The sequence below is a fragment of the Patagioenas fasciata genome, chromosome 3, assembly GCF_037038585.1.
Source record: "Patagioenas fasciata isolate bPatFas1 chromosome 3, bPatFas1.hap1, whole genome shotgun sequence".
Taxonomy (NCBI): Eukaryota; Metazoa; Chordata; class Aves; order Columbiformes; family Columbidae; genus Patagioenas; species Patagioenas fasciata.
This window is the reverse complement of record NC_092522.1, coordinates 87274366-87292385: the sequence shown is the minus strand read 5'-3', so window position 1 is coordinate 87292385 and position 18020 is coordinate 87274366. Positions and strand designations below refer to the sequence as shown.

At 41.5% G+C, this 18020-nt stretch overlaps 1 protein-coding gene across 6 annotated transcripts in view; it reads left to right on the top strand.

Annotated features, from left to right (window-relative positions):
• The window catches only part of ANKRD6 (ankyrin repeat domain 6), a 106675-nt gene that overhangs the window by 12159 nt on the left and 76496 nt on the right, over nucleotides 1-18020 (top strand). For 4 of the 6 annotated variants that reach the window (XM_071806771.1, XM_071806769.1, XM_071806761.1 and 1 more), the window contains exon 3: nucleotides 17435-17524. The exons of 1 other annotated variant lie outside the window; for it this stretch is intronic. The gene's annotated coding sequence lies outside the window, so the exon portion shown is untranslated. Of the gene's footprint in view, nucleotides 1-2620; nucleotides 2722-17434; nucleotides 17525-18020 lie in introns of all 6 variants that reach the window. One more of the 6 variants, XM_071806762.1, reaches the window with a different exon arrangement.

The window sequence follows — 18020 nt, the reverse complement described above, 5'->3', positions numbered from 1 at the left end:
TCTGGTTGTCTTTGATCTGTTCCTCATCCCTTATAATCCTGTTCCTTTGCTACTTGTGTTCCTGACAGTGGTTAATGAGTGCTGAGCCACTACTTTGAACCCAGACAAACCATGAATAGAGCAAAAAGTAGTTTAACAAACCTTTAAAAAAGAATCTGTGAGAGAACAAAAAAGGATCCCAGTCCCTCTCTTGTGCTCTTCCAGGTGCTCTTTACAAGATTGGTTGCTGTAACGTGTCTTTGGAGACTTTTAAAAAGCTCAATGTTTGAGATTTTCTTCCTCATCCTCTCTTCTAGGCTTTACCTGTCTCAGTTTGCAATCTCTTTTATTCTGCTTTCTCTTCAGCCTTAGCAATGTTTGGGTCTTGGGGCATATTTTTCCATCTCTGACTTCTTGTCACTCTGTCTACTCCAACATCAGCAGCTCATGGGCTTTTCTGGTTGCTCTTCCAGTTTTGTTAGGCTTCCAGTCCTTAGTGGTGCAGTGCTTTTTGATAATGCTGGTCTACTGTCTTCCTTTGTAGACATGACAGGTGAAGGAATATCTGTTTCTATCCTATCAGACAGGAACTGCCTCCTTCTTGAGATTTTTTTCTTTTTTTTTTTTCTTTTTCTCCTGTGTGCTATAAAAGTGGAAATGGGATGTCTGGAAATACAGGAGGCACAGGTGTGCTGAGCTTCATGAGGGTAGGGAAGCAAAAGGCCAGGAGGGAAATCCTGCCTGGTTCTGGGAACATGGTCCAGGAACATGATGTCCCTGTAACATGGGCCTGCCCTTCTCCATTATTCCATCATTGGTTTTGGTTTTTTGCATCATATTTCTGTTCAGGATGTGGGCAGCCTTTGTGAGCGATAATGTGGATATTCTCCATGTGGTAACACTACCTTGCATGAGCTAGCTCCTTGTAAAATATGAAGGAGGCGTAGATATGCTGAAATTTCAAAATATTTATTAACTATAAAGCAAGCACACTGAACTGCATGATCCTTTTCAGTACTCAAAATAAGGCTAAAGCATCTATTTTTGGTTGTAGACAAAACAGAATCATAAGGAGACTGGAATGAGTGCAACAAATACTGTTGTCCTCCACGGTTCCTACCAGTGGCTGACCAAGGAGGTGCTTACCCTAAGGGATCCTGATGTGACCAAGTCGCAGTAGCCTGGCCTGTGCAGTAAGGCTTTTCCAGCTTTTCTTTTCTTCCAGGCTATGGGAAACCTCCACAATCATTAAGAGGCTCTTTAAACCCAGTGAGATGACTTCCAGTGCAGGGTTGCTCCTTTGGGGTCCTGCAGGACCCGTGAGCACATGGGAAAAGGTGAGGAAAGAGGGAATAGTGAGGGTATTTGTGTTCCTTTTGCACTTTCAGCTCCCTGTACTTGACACAAGTACAAATATTTCTGGATGATGATTCTTGTGTGTAGCCATTAGGGCAGAGGTTTCACTGGGAGCTGAGATTCTGTCCTGCTAGAGGAGTAGTCTCTGTAGGGAAGACTCTCACCTACAATTATGTTAGTGGTATTCCTTTTTACCAGTGTGAAGATCCTGCTGGTATGAGAGATTTTTATTTTACCTGATTGGGTATCGCATTTTGATGCTGCAGATAGCATGTGTCTGACAAATGTCCTTTGGTAAGAGAGTAAACATAGCAAGAATACATCCTAACCCATTGGTATTTTCTTACGTCTTTTGTCACATCAAAGCAACCTTGTGCAATGCTCATTATAGTCACCTGATGCAAGATCCAAGATTTTGTGATACCTGCTTTCTTCTGTTGTTCCTATATTTGTACAGCTGGCAAGATTCTCAAGGCATAAATGGAGAAGCAATGTGATATTTAAGGTTAGTTGAGTTGTGTTTAATCAAGCTGTAGCCTGCATTGAGTGAGGTTGCATAAGACTAAGCTCGGTTACTTGGCCTTGAAGTACCTTGTGTCTATACACAACTTTTTAAAATGAATTAATCGAAGTCCTAGTTTGCAATATAAGTAGAATAGGGCAGGAACATGGACTTTGTTTATTTTGAACTTGATGTGGAGGCATTCCTCATGAGTCAGATGTTAAGCTGAAGGCAGCAGACTGTTGCTCTGCATGGCCTTACCCCGCCAGAACAAATGAGGAAGGATGTTTTGGGAGCTGGGCTAGCTGGTGCATTGGAATGGAAGATCCCTGGTGTAGGGGACTGTAAGTCAGACTTTTGTTACCTGACTAACTGTGGTTGGACTCTATGATCTTGAGGGTCTCTTCCAATCAAAATGATTCTATGGTTCTGTGACAGTTCCACCACTGGACTCCAGTATGGTGTGGGGAGGAGTCTTCTGCAGAACTTCAGAAAATTTAGCAATTGTTAAAGAGTGCATAGAAGGTGCCCACAATGCACCAAGAGCTCCTTCAACTCTATGTCTGCCAAGGGATCAGACATGGGGATCAGGATTTCCAAAGTATTGTGTGTCATGACCAGTTTGGAGATTACTCACGAACCTCACCTATACAGATACTGCTGTGGAGGGCAGCTTGACCATCCATCAGCCAGAAAACACCAGAAAAAGAGAGCTCTGCTGCTAACCATCAGCTGTTTTACAGCATTACAGCTTCATAGGGCAATTAAGACTATTTTTTACAGGTACTGTTTCTTCTGATTGTCTTCCTTCTGAAAGAACTTGGAGCACATGTCTATCTGCATGGCATCTCACTCTTCCTGTCCCTGACCGTTTGTTGATAATGGTGAGTGCATTAACCACTGACGTATTGTTTCGCTGGAGAATCAAGTCCCCAGTCCAGTCCCCCAAGTCCAGTATTGTCAACCTTGTCAGCCGTTTCCCATTTTTTAATTACTTCAGATATCTACTTTCCACTAATACTCCGTAGTTAACTGGGGGTAAAATTAAGCTGTTCTTTTCTGTTGTTTGAAGTATCCAGTTGGAAAAGCTTCAGAAAACCTTCAGACTGATAGAGGGCATAAAACACATATATGTTCCCTCTGTAATTGCAAGTCTCATCCATGTGCTTTGTCAGACTTGCTGAAAGGATATTTTTCTCATGGTTCATGACAACCACCCTGATGGGTGATTTGCTACACCTGAGCAAGTTATCCACTGCCTTAAAAATAAGAGTGAACTGATTTTTAATGTAGTAATTGCCAACTTTATCTCTCTGCAGAGATTAATTCCCGTGGTGGTATTCTGTCTTTGCAGCTTTAGTGATAAACCCTGTTTCGGTTTTAATTCTTCCTCTTCTTTGCATTAACTATATTATTTTTTTGTTTCAGTAACAAAACCTTTAGGAATTACAAACTCAAATGTAATGCTATTGTACTTAGCATGGTCATGACACTCACTCTTAGGTCCTTTGGGCTGATGCATTTTAAACCTCCCTGCCAAAATAAATGTATAAGAGGAGCAGAATCATAGAGTTTTAGACTAGTGCTCCTGTTCTCAACTACCTGTGTTTATTTTACATCTTGTGAATTACCACCAAGAACATTGTGCAAGACAGATCTGAGCATCACAGCATCGCACCCTTGGATATGAAGTGTTGAGGAACAAAAATGAACTTCAGTATGCCTACTAGAATTATTGATGTAGTTGTGTTTGCTGCAGAGAGGTTGCCTTACTTTAGGTTGGGTTGGACATCCTCAGATGCACATGGAGGAGAACATTGCTACTGTACCATTTCTTCTTTCAGCTCGGGATGAATTGAGGGAGTAGAGTGGTTCAGCGTATGTGTGTGGAACACTCTTGTCTGGTCCTCATTTGTGTCTTTATTCTGTCCTGAGAATAAATGCTTGAATACATCTTTACAAATTTCTGATTTCTAACATAGCAACCGAGTTTATTCATCTTGATATGCTTAACTAAAAATCATAAATCCGTATTGTGTAAGTTACTGAATATATTTTAGGTGGATCACAGAATCACAGAGTGGTTGGGGGTAGAAGGGACCTCTGGAGGTCTTCTGCTCCAACCCCCTGCTCAGGAACCGCCACCTAGAGCTGGTTGCCCGTGTTACTTATTAATAGTTTCTTGCAGTGTTTTGTGTGCATATTATATATCTGAAAGTTTGAATGTTCTGTATCTTAAAGGAATTCATGCACCCATATCTTAAGGCTCTATAGTGGTTAAGAAGGATATTTTAACCTCTTTTTGGTTGAAAAATCATTGCAAGTTTTGCAATAAACAGTGCTCCATCAAGCAAGATCATATGTCAATTTTTGTACAGTCCATTAAAACTGCAGGTAACGGGTACACAGATGGTTTGATTTAACAGAATTGTTCATAAGCAGGGCTGAGAAGTATGGACCTGGAGTGGAGTGGGGGAGAGATTTGTCTCAAGAAGCAATTCTACAGGCAATGTATGTTTTTTGTGGTTTAAGATATTATGTGGTATTAAGATACTTGATATCTGAAATATTTGAATGTGAAGGAGTTGGAAAGAACTGAGACCTTGGCAAACAATTTCAGCTCTGCTGATCTGATGTAGAAGGTGTAACAAGAGCTGGCACAGCGTGCGATGGGTCAGTGTGGCTGAAGGCATTTTGCGGGTAATTCTTCAAACCTCTGTCAGCAAGGCTATTCACCCAGTGCTGGGGCTGTCTTCAGAAGTGTGTATTGTATGAACTAAACTTATTCCTGAAGTCCCAGATTGTAACATCGGAATCAGCAAATGTGTCCTACTAATGTATTCAGCCCAGTACTTTTTGATGAAGTGAAGATCTTGTACCTCATTGCTGTGCAGTCTGTCCCAGCACAGGCTTTTCTCAAGCCTAACTCTCCCCCATTACTCGCCCCCCAACCCCCCCCAAATCTGCAATTGTAAAGATCCTACTGGCATGTCAGAACATGTCTTCAGAGAACCCAAGGGGCGTTTTTAATGAGAATAGCTTTAGAATTCCTGCCTTGATTTATGAAGAAAAGGAAAAAAATAAATCACAGAGACAGTATCCTCGTGCCTATTAAAATGTTTGTCTTCTACTTAATGGTGATATCAGCTTAACTTTTGCAGATGCAAATTGAATAAGCAAATGTTTACCTGTTTTCCACTTAGAAGTATAGACTCTTTATCTGCTTAAATGCAACACAATTCTAGAGAGAGGGAAATGGAAAGGTAAGGGAATAGAGTTCTTTCTGCTAAATTATGGAAGAAAGAAAAGTTGAGGGCTTCGGCATTGAATGTTTCCTGCAATTTTTTCCAGTAACTTGCTGTGAGAAATAAGGCTGAAAGTATTTTAGCAGTTTGCTGTAGTGTTCGAAGGAGGTTTTTGTAACTTGTACAAAGTGAGATGAACAAGGCAACAGGTCTTGGCTGTTAGTTCCCATTCACCAACCCAGCTGTTTTAATGTGTGCATTTCATTTTTTTGTTTGCTTTCGAGCAAGGCTTTATGTTACAGCCACAGAAATAAGACAGGTACAATCATTCTGCAGTATTTATATCCACACATTTGCAATAATAATTTATATTCATAATCATGTTTATGGGTTCCCCTGTACTCTGCATTGGTGAGGCCACACCTGGAGTATTGTGTTCAGTTCTGGGCCCCTCAGTTCAGGAAAGATATTGAGGTGCTGGAGCGGGTCCAGAGAAGAGCAACAAGACTGGTGAAGGGACTTGAGCACATGACCTATGGTGAGAGGCTGAGGGAGCTGGGGTTGTTCAGCCTGGAGAAGAGGAGGCTTAGAGGTGACCTCATCACTCTCTATAACTACCTGAAGGGAAGTTATAGTCAGGTGGGAACTGGTCTCTTCTCCCAGGCAGTTAGCAATAGGACAAGGGGACATGGGCTTAAACTCTGCCAGGGGAAGTTTAGGCTGGATATTAGGAAGAAGTTCTTTACGGAAAGAGTGATCAGGCATTGGAATGGCCTGCCTAGGGAGGTGGTGGACTCACCGTCCCTGGAGGTTTTTAAACTGAGATTGGACATGGCTCTTAGTGCCATGATCTAGTAAATGGGCTGAAGTTGGACCAAGGGTTGGACTTGATGATCTCTGAGGTCTTTTCCAACCTAGCCAATTCTGTGTGATTCTGTGTGATTCTGTGTGATTCTGTGTGATTCTGTGTATAGAAAACCACTCCAGCCCATGTTGAGGACACCAATTACAACAGGTGTCCTAAGTCTTACCTGCATCTACATTGACTTACAGAAAGTGCCATACCTGTTCTCATTTATGCTGAACCCAGCCAGTAGACATAATTTCTCACTGTTCAGTAACACCTCCCTCACTTCCCCCCACTCCAAAGAAACAAAAGCTTGACTCCCAACATTCCTCTCATGTCTTACAAATATTTGTTTAAGTCCTTGGCAAGAAGCTGACTCTGTTCCTCACTCTGTTCCTCTGTTCCTGCTTCTACTGCCTTGTTTGTCTGTTTCTTCCAGTGCTCATTCCTCCAGTCCAAGTACTGGAGGAGGTGTGTACTGTGGTTTTAAACACCCTGAATACAAGCTGTGTGGATCAGTGGCATAGGCAAGTAGGATGAGAGAAGGTAGAGGCATGGGGTACTGCTGGATATTTGGGTTTCTGTGGCTTTTATTTTAAAGGGAAATTATACATCAAAAACTGTAAGAAAAGAATGCTGTGGTGTAAACCTTGAAGACGTCATGGTGTAGGTGTGACTCAGTGGGGACATGCCTGGTGTGGTGCAGAGGAGCAGCCGTGACTGGGCAAGACTGGGGAGAGGTACGAGTGTGCTTTTGTGTGGGTGCCGTGACCTGGAACCCAAGAGCAGGCTGGCAGAATCGGGAACAGCAGCTGACTAATTATGGCAGTTCCTGCCCTCCCTATGATTTGCTTTTCAGCTTTAGTGTTACATTAACTCCTTCAAGGTAAACATTGTTCCTTAGGTTTCTTGTTGCGCTTCTAAACCCACACATTAATCAAAATCAGGATAATGTTCTGTACGTCCATTTCTTTTGCTGTATTCTGTTGCATGCATTTACACCACACAGAAATCTGGAAAATAATGTGGTTTTTTGTTTCCTTATTTTAATACCTATTGCTGTAGTACTATACTGAGGGGTTCAATCTCTGGGGAGGTTTCTCTGCCCTGTACTAATGATGGCCAGTTCCCATAAATTAAAATCCAGGGAAGGGAATGGTGAGGTTTTGTTCCTCGTCTGATCCTGAGCAGAACTGTCTCTGGAAGGGCAGAGAAGGTATTCTTTGAGAGGAGACTGGTACTCTTGCAAAGGCTGCCCAGATGCCAGGTCCAATACTCAGTTAATAAATTTCTTGCTCTTGATGGTTCTCCAGACTTGGTTTCAATCTCTTAATTGCTTTTTGTAAGCTTTGAATCGGACCAAGCAAGAGCAATATTATTCTGATAATAATGATGGTAAAACCTCATGAAACCTCTGAAATAAATTCTTGTGTATCCTCTTGCTAGCAGGTCTGTTAGTAAATCAATATGCAGTCCAGCAAAGAGGAAACTTTTCAACTAGAACTAAGCAGATGAAAATACAGATCCATTCCAGTCTCCAAATCTGTTTAATACAAAATCACAGAATCACAGAATGTTAGGCATTGGAAGGGACCTCAAGAGATCATCTAGTCCAATCCCCCTGCCGGAGCAGGAACACTTAGATGAAGCTACACAGTGCCTTCTAAGTGCAAGTATGTTGATGTGCAATGACAAGTATTGTTCTCTTGTATAAATAGTTCAACAATATTATTGGAGATATCGAAGTAGAAAAAGTAGAAGGAAAACTCTGTGCGTACCAAGGGGACATTCCTGCTCTGCTTGATGGTTCTGGCAGAAATTGTTTCGTAGGACAGGAGCGGGATCGATTTCAGATTCTTCATTTCTTCAGCCTTTGCTGTTTCCTGCTGAACTACTTTTTTCTTTTTTTTTTTTTTTTTCCATTACCCTGAAACACATTCCAGAAATATCTGTGTGAGGGAGAAGAGTGCCAAGGCTGCTGATGAATAAGAGTCTTTGTGATGAATCTTGTAAAATTGGACCTTTTCATTCAGACAATGGGTCTCCATTACTGAGTCTTTTGTTGCCTTCCTTTGAATTGGAGAGAAGAGAAGGAGCTGTAAAGTGTTGTCCTGGACAGTTCCCTCTGGCCTACCTGAATTACCAGAGGGATGAATCCCTTTGACTGGAGGGGGGTGGTGTCAGAAATGCAGAGGAAGTTGATTCAGTCTGTTAAACCTGAAGGTGCAGCAATGGTATTATGTCCCTTATAAAACTACCTAGCTTGGGGAAATCAAATTTACGTTGAAAGTTTGATTTTGAACCATACTGATCCAGTCTGAGAGATGATAATGAAAACTTTCAGTTTTAAAATCACTATTTTTTAAGTAGACAATTCAGGTCTTGTTGACTCCCAGTCTCTTGGAATAAATATCTCTTGAAGTTTTTTTCAGTTTTAAACTATTTTGCGGCAGTGTTGTTATTCTAAGATCTGTTTTGTTAATACATCAACTTGGAGCTTCCTACAAGGTGAATTTGGATTGCATGTGTATTTTATCCAGGCTGTGTCAGAATCCCAACATGCAGTTTTTTCCTACTGAACATACCATATTTCTTACCGCTTTCCTGGTAGTAACAGCTGGAGAACAACTGTGGCAGTTTCTAACTTGACTAGGTGACATGTGGTGTGTGGTCAGGGCTGCAGCAGCTGTGTCCCAGGCATACACCTTGGTAAAATTATCCATCACATCTCAGATGATAGTATCTGATTACTAATAGGCAATAATTAATATGTAAACATAGACGTGTGAGCTGCCACTTCAAGAAGGGGCACTTGGTGCAATGGAGGAACTGTATGGAGGAGCTGCCTGTGGTTTGCCAGGTCCAGGCGTCCTTGCTTGTGAAAGCTTGCTGTTAGTGGAATTCAGTCTCATAAACTTGTGTTTGAGCCTTAGTCCTTCATTAGGTATGACATGGAATCGCCCCAATGTCTTTGGGGAAAAATGATGGAAGGGATGACACTATGAATCCTTCGTTTGAAATGCATATGGTGTTTGTTCAGTTAAACAGCTCAAGAGAGAAGTTCCCTCCTGTGATAGTTCAATACTTCTGCCCCTTCAGTTAGTGCAAGAGTTCCTGATGTGCACTTTTATAGTGTTTCCTTCTCTCCAAGTTGAAGTGTGCCACTCTGTTGCAGCAAACACTGCAGCATCATTTCAGCATTGCCAGCAGAGCTGTCAGTCTCCAGCTTCGAGGGAGCTGCTCTGTCTCCACAAATTGCTTCCAGCTTTTTGTGTTGGCTGCTGGTGCGTTGGCTTGGCAGTCGCTCTCATCTGGGAGAGCTTTTTAGAAGACTCTGATCCTTATTTCATATAAAAATCTTCTGGACAAAATGTCTAACTTGGGCATTAGGCTGCTACTTTCCACGCTGCATCCAGGTTCTGTGTTTGACTTCTTTATGATGTACGAGGGGTTTGGCTGGAAAGACTCTGCTGCCTATCTGTGCTTCTTGTCCTTCTGAACAGTTGCAGCAGCTGGCATCCCTTCAGATCTCAGGAGGAGACCTCATACTAAAGTGGCAAACACCTAAATCTTTTCAGTGTTAGGGGGAACCTGCCCTGGCAGGGTGCTCGTTGAGGAGCATAGCAAGATATGTGGCTATGTGGGACTTCATTCCCTCCTTTTCCCTCCCTCCCCAAGCAAGAAAGGAGAGAACCGAGAGCAGATTGAGAAGGATTCAAAGGAAAGGCAGCTCCTTTTCCCTCTGCCTGTGAGAGGAGCACCCCCATAGCCCACAGCACCAGCTACACCTGATGCAGAGGTCCACTGACACCCCTTCCCTTCTCCCTGCAGAAGATCTCAGATGCACTTTCTGCCCTCTCTGATGGTTTTGTTGTGGCAGGGCATCCCGGGAGCTTAGTCCCTCCAAAGAGCCTTCCACAGTGATGGGGGCAGTGCAGGACTGCTGGGCTCACAGACCATGGATGAGTAAGTAGTGTATGGTGAACCCGCTGCTGATTTCTAGCCTGATGGTTTGCAGAGTGGAAACATTGCAGACTGATGTGGGAGGGAGAAGACAAGCATGTTCCTCTTTTCAGAATGCCTTCCATTACTAGTTTTGTCCTCCATCCAGCAAAAGCTGGTATTACAGGGATAAAGAATTTTTAAGGGAATAAATAACCTGTCAGAAACCAGCATTGCTTCTTTTGCTCTCTTGAGAGATTTAATTACAGTCTGTTCTTCTAGCTGGGGAACGCAGCACTGGCTTCTTGGGAGGCAGATAACAGATGATTATAGAAGACAGAGCTGTAGACATGTGGTTCCCTGCAGGTGTGCTGAGATACCCTTTTCTCTTGTGCCAGGAAGTGACAATCTCCCCTCCCAGTGAAGGGACTCCTTCAGTCTTAATCATATATTTAACATTATTGTACAAGTGAAACTCTTTTCTTAAGGGAAAATGGAGGAGCTGATATCCTCAGTTCTCTTCCGACCTTGCCCTGTTTTGTTATGGGATCATAGAAAATATTGCTTCAACTCAGAAAATACTGAATATTGTGAAAATTGTCGTGTGCACCTGCCCAAGAAAAGTTACAGCTGTATATTGCACTTCCTGCAGAATGGCACTGAGGGAAGGAATTTTCTGCCCTGTCTAAAGGTTTGTGTTTGTGTGAGTTTTGTGGTTGGTTTTTATGTGTTTTGTTTTGTGTTTTGTTGTTTTGGTTGTTGTTGGTTTGTTTGGTTTGTTTTGGGTTTTGTTGTTGTTTGTGAGTTTTATGGTTGTTGTGTTGTTGGTGTTTGTTTGTTTTTAAGGATTGGGCTGTTACCTGGTGTTATTGCTACAGATCTCCAAGACCTAGTGTACAGGACTGAACATGTTGTTTAGGCTTTTCTACTCTCTTATTGCTGCCCTCCTCTCCTTAACTCCAGCTTGCACTTCCTCATCCATTTAATGAAGACAGAGGGCTCTTTATTGTGTGGTACTCAAAATGTAATATGATAGCATTGCAGAAGAGCTAGCAGGGTGGTCATTACCAGGTGTTTGGCATTTTCTGTTTCAGGGATATGTGTAGCTACAAGAATGACTTCTGTCTTACTCGGTCCCTGTACAGGAAGGGAAGGCAGGTTGGGGACACGTTGTGTGGCACCATCTGTGCAGCCAGAGGGTGCAGGTACATGTGGATAGTGTTGTGAGTTACGTTGCTCTTGAGGGGGAATGACGCCTGCTGCTCAAACAGAGGTGAATGTGGAGCTGGGTCTCACAGCTCATGGAAATGTCTGAGCTGATGAACCAAATGGATGTGAAATCCCATAGAGTATCTCTAAAAGATCCCTCATTTTTTCATGAGGGAAGTGTGGGCCCATCTATTGTTGTATAAAGGCACCAATATCGTTGTGTCTCTGGCCCCTTGGGAAGGAAAAAGGTAAGGTTTTACTATAGAATGTGCTTTTAGCTTGCTGGTCAGATCATTTGATGTAGGTATTCCTGCTGTTTCTGCTTCACTTTCTGTTTTACTCCCAAGTGAGCCTGCACTGATTATGGTGTCGTCTTTTCTGGCGGGCAGACAAATAAAGCAGTACTGATCCAATTGTAATTTCATAACTTCTTGGAAGACACATTCATCATTTTGTGGACAAGTTCAATAGCCAAGAACATGTTTTCTTAATTTTTGAAAATGTAGCTCATGAAACGTGTTGTTCTTTGGAAGTAAAGTGCATTTTAATGCACAGTAAAAGTCTCTGACAAAGAAAACATACATACCTTACAGGGAAAGGTAGCTTAATTCTTCTGTCTTGAAAAATCAGTTTCATTTTGAAGCTTCTCTCCCAACAATATGATTAAAATAAGACACTGCCAGTGACTATCTTGGACAGTTGAGCCATTAAGGCAGTCAGGATTTGGAAGGCTTTCTCAAGATGAGTAAGTGGCGGTAGCAGCTTACCATTCTCTCAGAGAAAGACATCTGTGGGGTTTTTTATTCTATCAAATTGTTATAGAGATATTTGAAAAAGGCTCATCACAAGTATTCCCTTGCTGAAGGAAAATTCTGCCATCACTGAATGTAATTGTATTTGCATATTAAACCATCCTTTGGCCCATTATTTCTTCTGGCAAGTAGATTACATGCAACGTAGGCCTTGGAACTAAATTCTTACAATAGTCATTGCACAAATCAATTTATTTTAAAAGTGATGATTTTTTTTTTTTTCGTATTCTGCTAGTAAATATGCTTATTAGTATTCTCTAACCTGATTAATATCACAGACTCGTTGAGTTTGGAAGGAACCTCTGGAGATCTGTGGAAGCCGCACACTTTGGATATTAGAACAGTGCCTTAAATACCTGAAGGGAACAAAATCCTCATACACTGTGCTGTTCTGATTGAAGATGAAACCACTTTCAGCTCAGAAGCATTCACATGTATTGCTGATCTCCCAACAGCAGCACACTGCTATTGATTTAGTCTCTAGGAATAATTTCAGAGTTACCCTTATGTCATTGCCATGTTTTTGTCCTTCACCGTTGTCTGAGCTTTTGAGCAGTGGGCATCTGGTCATGGTGATGACAGGGATGAAAATGTAACTACTCGGGAAGGAACAGCAAGGATGTTTGCACCAAAAGGTTTATACTGAGCTTTTGGCTTCATAGGTGAGAGGTGAAGCAGTGAGATCTTTTCAGGAGGTCAGTTGTTCTGACAGTGATTGGACAAAGTCATTAGGGCATTGCAAGGTTTGGTCTCATGTTATGTGAAGAGGTCATGCTTGTCAAAATCTCAAGTTAATAAGTAGTAATAGCTTGATTTTTATTTTAAAAAGGGATCAGCATCTTCTGCTGCCACTAAGCTAGCCCCCAAAAAGCCAGCCTCTCCTCTACCTTTTCCCCATGACTAAATGTTGAGCTGGCTGTGGGCAACCCTGATGATCCTGCTCTTGCCTTTCTTTTCTCCGTGGCAAACACATAGCCTACGTGTACCTGAAAATGTGTGTAGGTCTCAGGTCTCTGCAGGCATTCCCTCCTGTCTTACCTTAGTTGCCTTGCTATCTGTCAAATCACTTAATGGTCATGTGTTTAAGGAATGAGTCCTTGATATGCTGATTTCTAAGTAATGTCACAGTAACAAACACAGATCAGTAGTACAATTATCCAGGTTGAAATGACATCCAATAACTCACCACTACTGGGCTAAGCTTAATATCTGGGTGCGCCAAGACTTAGATGACCATGGTGACCAGGCAGGCCAGCAAGAAGCCAGACGCGGTGCTTTGGGTGAGGAGCCACTTAGACCAGCTGAAGGGCTCCGGGAGTGACAAATTCCCTGATGGAACAGTTCTTATTTATTATTGAGCCACAGAAGCACTGCCTGGACTTGTTAACTAATGACCACATCTCACCTCTGCTCCCACTCTGTGCTGGGTCTGTCCTTGGTATGCATGGGCATGGAAATACTGCATAAAGCAATACTAGCCCCATGCTTATACCTCTGTTGATGTGGCTTGTCAGTTGGGAACTGATTATTCTGATTTTGGAAGGTGTAGGTGATGGTATTGGAGGCAGATGTTTCCCTGTTGTCAGAGGTAGCTTCTGTTCCCAGGGAGTTGGCTTTGTAATGGATGACCTTTGCCTTTACTGCTTATGGAGAAGAGATTTAATTAAGTTTCCTCAGTTTTCTCACTTTCCATTTTTACATTGGAAGGAAGTCAAAATTTCATTTCCTAATATTTTAAAGGAAAAAATAATTGGTTATAGTGAAATGGGCCGTGTAGCCAAGCATGGAAATTTGGGGAGAGGAACAGGGTGGCCAAGGTGTGCCAACCACCTCTAGATGCCCAAACTTTTCACACAAGTGCTTTTGATTGTGCTTCTATTTTTTTCATGAGTTTTTAATGTTAGCATCCTGAAGGCCAGTGCATAAGTGTAGAACTCAACCTAGAAAGGGGTTAAATTTATGATTTCTCTTCTCCTTACTTTCCCCTTACAGGAAATTGTTGATGTATTTATGGTTTTCCAAAACAGACAAGGAGAGGGTGGAACCTGCTCCTGGGGGTTGTTGTTATATCATTACTGAATTTACAGCCTGTCCTGTCCTATCATTTTACCTACTGTCTGCTGAGCTCATTTGGATCCAGCTGTTGCTGAAATTAAAGGCTATTTTGCCATCTGTGTTCACCTGCCTATAAAGCTACCACGAGCAGAGGAGAAACAGAAATACTTTGAATCCGTCAGACAGGTTAGGAGAGCAGTTTGATCTCATGGTAATCATTGCTGTGGGCATCCAGCAACTGAAATAATAATTGTAATAGTCTGGTTTCTTTTACAGCCCCTCAAAGCAAGTGCTTGTGATTATTTACTGTTAAATTAAAAAAAAAAAAAGGCAATATGTGCATTAGGGTTTGGGAACCATCACATTAGCCTTGTATATCAGGAGAAAAGAGCCCTTGTAAATTCCCTTGTGCTAAGGGAATAGATGTCACAAGCTATTTAGAAAAGATAGCTCTTGAAGACAGATTGCTGAATAACCATATTTAGTCAGTGGATCAGAAGAGCATTATCCTCTTCTACAGCTTTTTCTCCAGTATCCTGCATAGCGCTTTACCCTGCGTAGTCATTCTGCTGGGCAGCGGAAGGAAGGAGGGTCACTGTGTGCTGTGAAACCTCTCAGCCAGCCCCACGTTAACAGACTCCTTTTTTTCTGGCCTGTTTAACACCCGTTAGCTGCCTCTTGTGGCATGTTTGCACAAGGGTAATTTGTGCAGTGCATTTGGCCTTAGACTGTGCTACAGCTGAATTAGGTCAACCCAAACCTGTATGGAAGATTTTTCCTGTGTTAGATTTACTATAATATATCGTCTTTAAGGTCCCTGCCAACCCAAACCCGTCATTCTATGATAAACCTGTTCCCTGGGGCTATGTCTTTCTTTATGTATGTGCTGGGTCAAAGTATGAACTGTTAGTCAAAGTTGCTAGCTAGTTTGTGGTTTGTTAAAAGTAAAGCAGAAAAATGAATGCTGAACCGACTGTCTAAAGCTGTGTGTAATGTTCTGCTTCCCACCACACGTGGGGACCTGACCTCTTACCAGTGGTTTTGTATACAAGAAACTTAACTTGTCTTTACAATCTCACTTGTCAGTAAAAGCAGCTGTGATATGAAATATGAAAGCCCATCTCACCTGCTAAAGAAAAATACTCTCTTACCCTCTTACACAGATGATAACAATATAAAAATGCAACCCATCTGCTTAACAGAAATGAGTAGGTCAACTCTGAAACCCTAACAGATGTTGTTCACTGACACTTAATGGCTTTTGTTATCTCCTGAGCATGTCCCCTAGTAGAGGGAACTACCCAGTACAGTAAAGGACAGCATCAGACCCGAGGTGCTGTGTGGTCTCAGGCAGTGTAGCTGCTTTTATGGATGAGGTGGGAGCTTTTAGGTCTCCTTTTACCCACACTACGGAGGTAAAAGCAGCCTCTGTTGCTGGATCTGGAGAAGCTGTAGCTGGGAGTTACCTCCAGCCTTGCCTCTTCCCTCCTTTTGGAAGTGATGGTACCATTTTCTTTATGGGAGAGATGGTGGGTTGGGAGGATTCCTTAAGGACATTGCATCCTTCTCTACCCAGAGTGGCACAACTTTTTGTGACTGCTCTGCTCTGCTGTTATCACACTGGTCCTTGCTGTGCTAGAAAATACCCAAATGAGATCTTCCACCCTTTTCTGGCTTCCTCAAGACAGATGAATTGCACCCTTGAGAGCAGTAATAAATATGAGTTTGAAATGCTGGCTTGATATTGGTTTTTTATCTTTTATATTCCTTTCTCAGTGTTTCAGTTAAGGGAAATTAAAAATCAATTGCATAACAGGGTATATGATGAGGTCATGCAAGATAGCAATATAAATTTATTGTGCATGATGGGAGCATAAAAAAAAATCAGAGGTTTCAGGGAGACTTATGATACTAATCCATTAGTGGTGAGCCAAATAACAGACTAAGGTTTGCTAGGCATAATGGGATCGTGGGATGATCAAGCTGTCCACAGGTCTGGATGTTTATCTGGATCCCAGTGTATATCTGCATTATACCACCATTTCCTTGCCCGTGGGAAAAAAAAAAAACCAAAACCAAAACAAACAAAAAACCCCACAAAAACAAAAACAAAACAAAAACAACAACAACAAAAAAACACAAACAAAAAACCCAGATGCAGACAAAATGTTGTGCACACTTCCACGTGTATGACCATATGTGCAGTAAGTATCCTGTGCTTGTTTTAACTCGGGGTTGGTTTGCTGCCTGGAGATTTATGGCTGGTTTCAACCTCTGGAGGCTGCAATATTGGCACCACAGAGTATCTCTTCAAACACATAAACTAAACGTTAAGGTTTTTAAAATTTGAGACAGTCAGTCATCTTCTTTATAATAATGATAATGTATTTTTGTAGAGTATCTTATGTAATTTTCAAAAACCAAAGCACTGGGGCCTAAATAGCCGAGCTTCATTAAAGAGATGAAGTGAACGAAGAGAGGCATCTGGCAGAAGAACAGAGAACAGTGTAAAAATAGAGGCGTGTGTTAGTAGGAGTAGCATTAGTCATTTCTGATATTACGTTGCCTATGAACCTCTGCTCCATTCAAAGCAGAAGGCTGAGCCAACAAAGCCAATTTTCAGGACATTTACACAGTGTTCCTTTCTTCCTGAAAATAAGTGGCTGAAGCTTAGGGAAATTTGAGGTGCCTTTCGGCCAGCAGAAATCTTTGCCACAAGGACAATTAGATAATGTATCCTAAATAAATCTTCAAAAAGCAAATTGACAATTTTTGTGCTGCCCTTAATTTAATTAATTAATTAATTAATTATTTTTTCAACAGGCTGTTTTCCTAGAACATGTGTCCTGATTCATTGTTATTGGTCAATAAGATGATCTTGGAGAATATGACTTTAATAAACATGCTCCTTATTTTAACATTTATTTGTATAACCTGCACAAAGAGTATAACTTGCTTTGCGGTGGATTTCAGAGGTTTTGCCTTAGGCTGTAACGAGGCTAAGTAGAAAACTGTATTTCAAAAATATCAATGATTTTTCACACTTTTAATCTTGATTTAAAGAGTCAGTTTCAAACTTCTGTGTTAAACTCCATGTTTCAATTTTTTTGTTGCATTCCTCTTAATTTTGTCCTTTTCCTCCCTTGCACTCATGTTCTGCTCTTGGTTTTCATCCTTTATGTTCCTTCTAAGGACCATAGCTCGGTGCAAATGGTAGCGTTTTACTTTTTGCAGTGCTACTGTATGTCACAGCAAATCTGGAATCAGCATCTCTAGAACTTGTACACCAGAAGTGTAAAGAAATCAAATGGCTCCCAACAGCACAGAGAGAGCCGCTCTCAAACGTGGGTCTGGAATACAGATGTTCTGGTCACATCACTGGACCCAACTACCTTTGTGTCTAATTGCTGCTTTATTTCTCTGTCTCACCTTTTCAGCTTTTTGTTCTCTCTGTTTTCCTAATTTGAGCTCTTCTCTTCTGGTCCAGGTTGCTTTCAGGCCTGGCCACTCTGGAACTGCTTTGATACGCATGTTCACCTGGCTCTCCAGAATGCTTTCCATCATGGGAGTATCCTAGGTAGGATTCTGTTTCTTCTGATAGCATAAATATGTTCAATAATAATACAGTGGGATAGGGATTTAATACTTGCTGAGAAAGACCACAGAACGTACAGCTGTTGCTATCCATGGGTAATAGGGACTTCAGGATTATTTCTGATTTATATAATTGTTTGCACCATTATATTTAGACAATTAATGTTTCCTGAAGTAGATAAAGCATTTTGGTAGTTTGTTGAAAATTCCCTTGTGTCACTGATTCTATTGTACAAACAAGGTGGTGTAGTGAGCAGGGGTTTTTGTTAAATGGGAAAGACATGTTTTGCTTTAGTAGTCAAAGTGCAAAAGCAGTGCACTGTAATAAGGGATGGCAGTTGACAGTTTGCTAAAGGGAGTTTTTAATATTTTAGGATTTTAATAGTAATAAATACAATAATTCTGTGTGCTGAATGCTTTTAATTGTGACACAACCAGTTTTCTCATATAAAGATGGTCAAAATTTCATTCCAAAATGA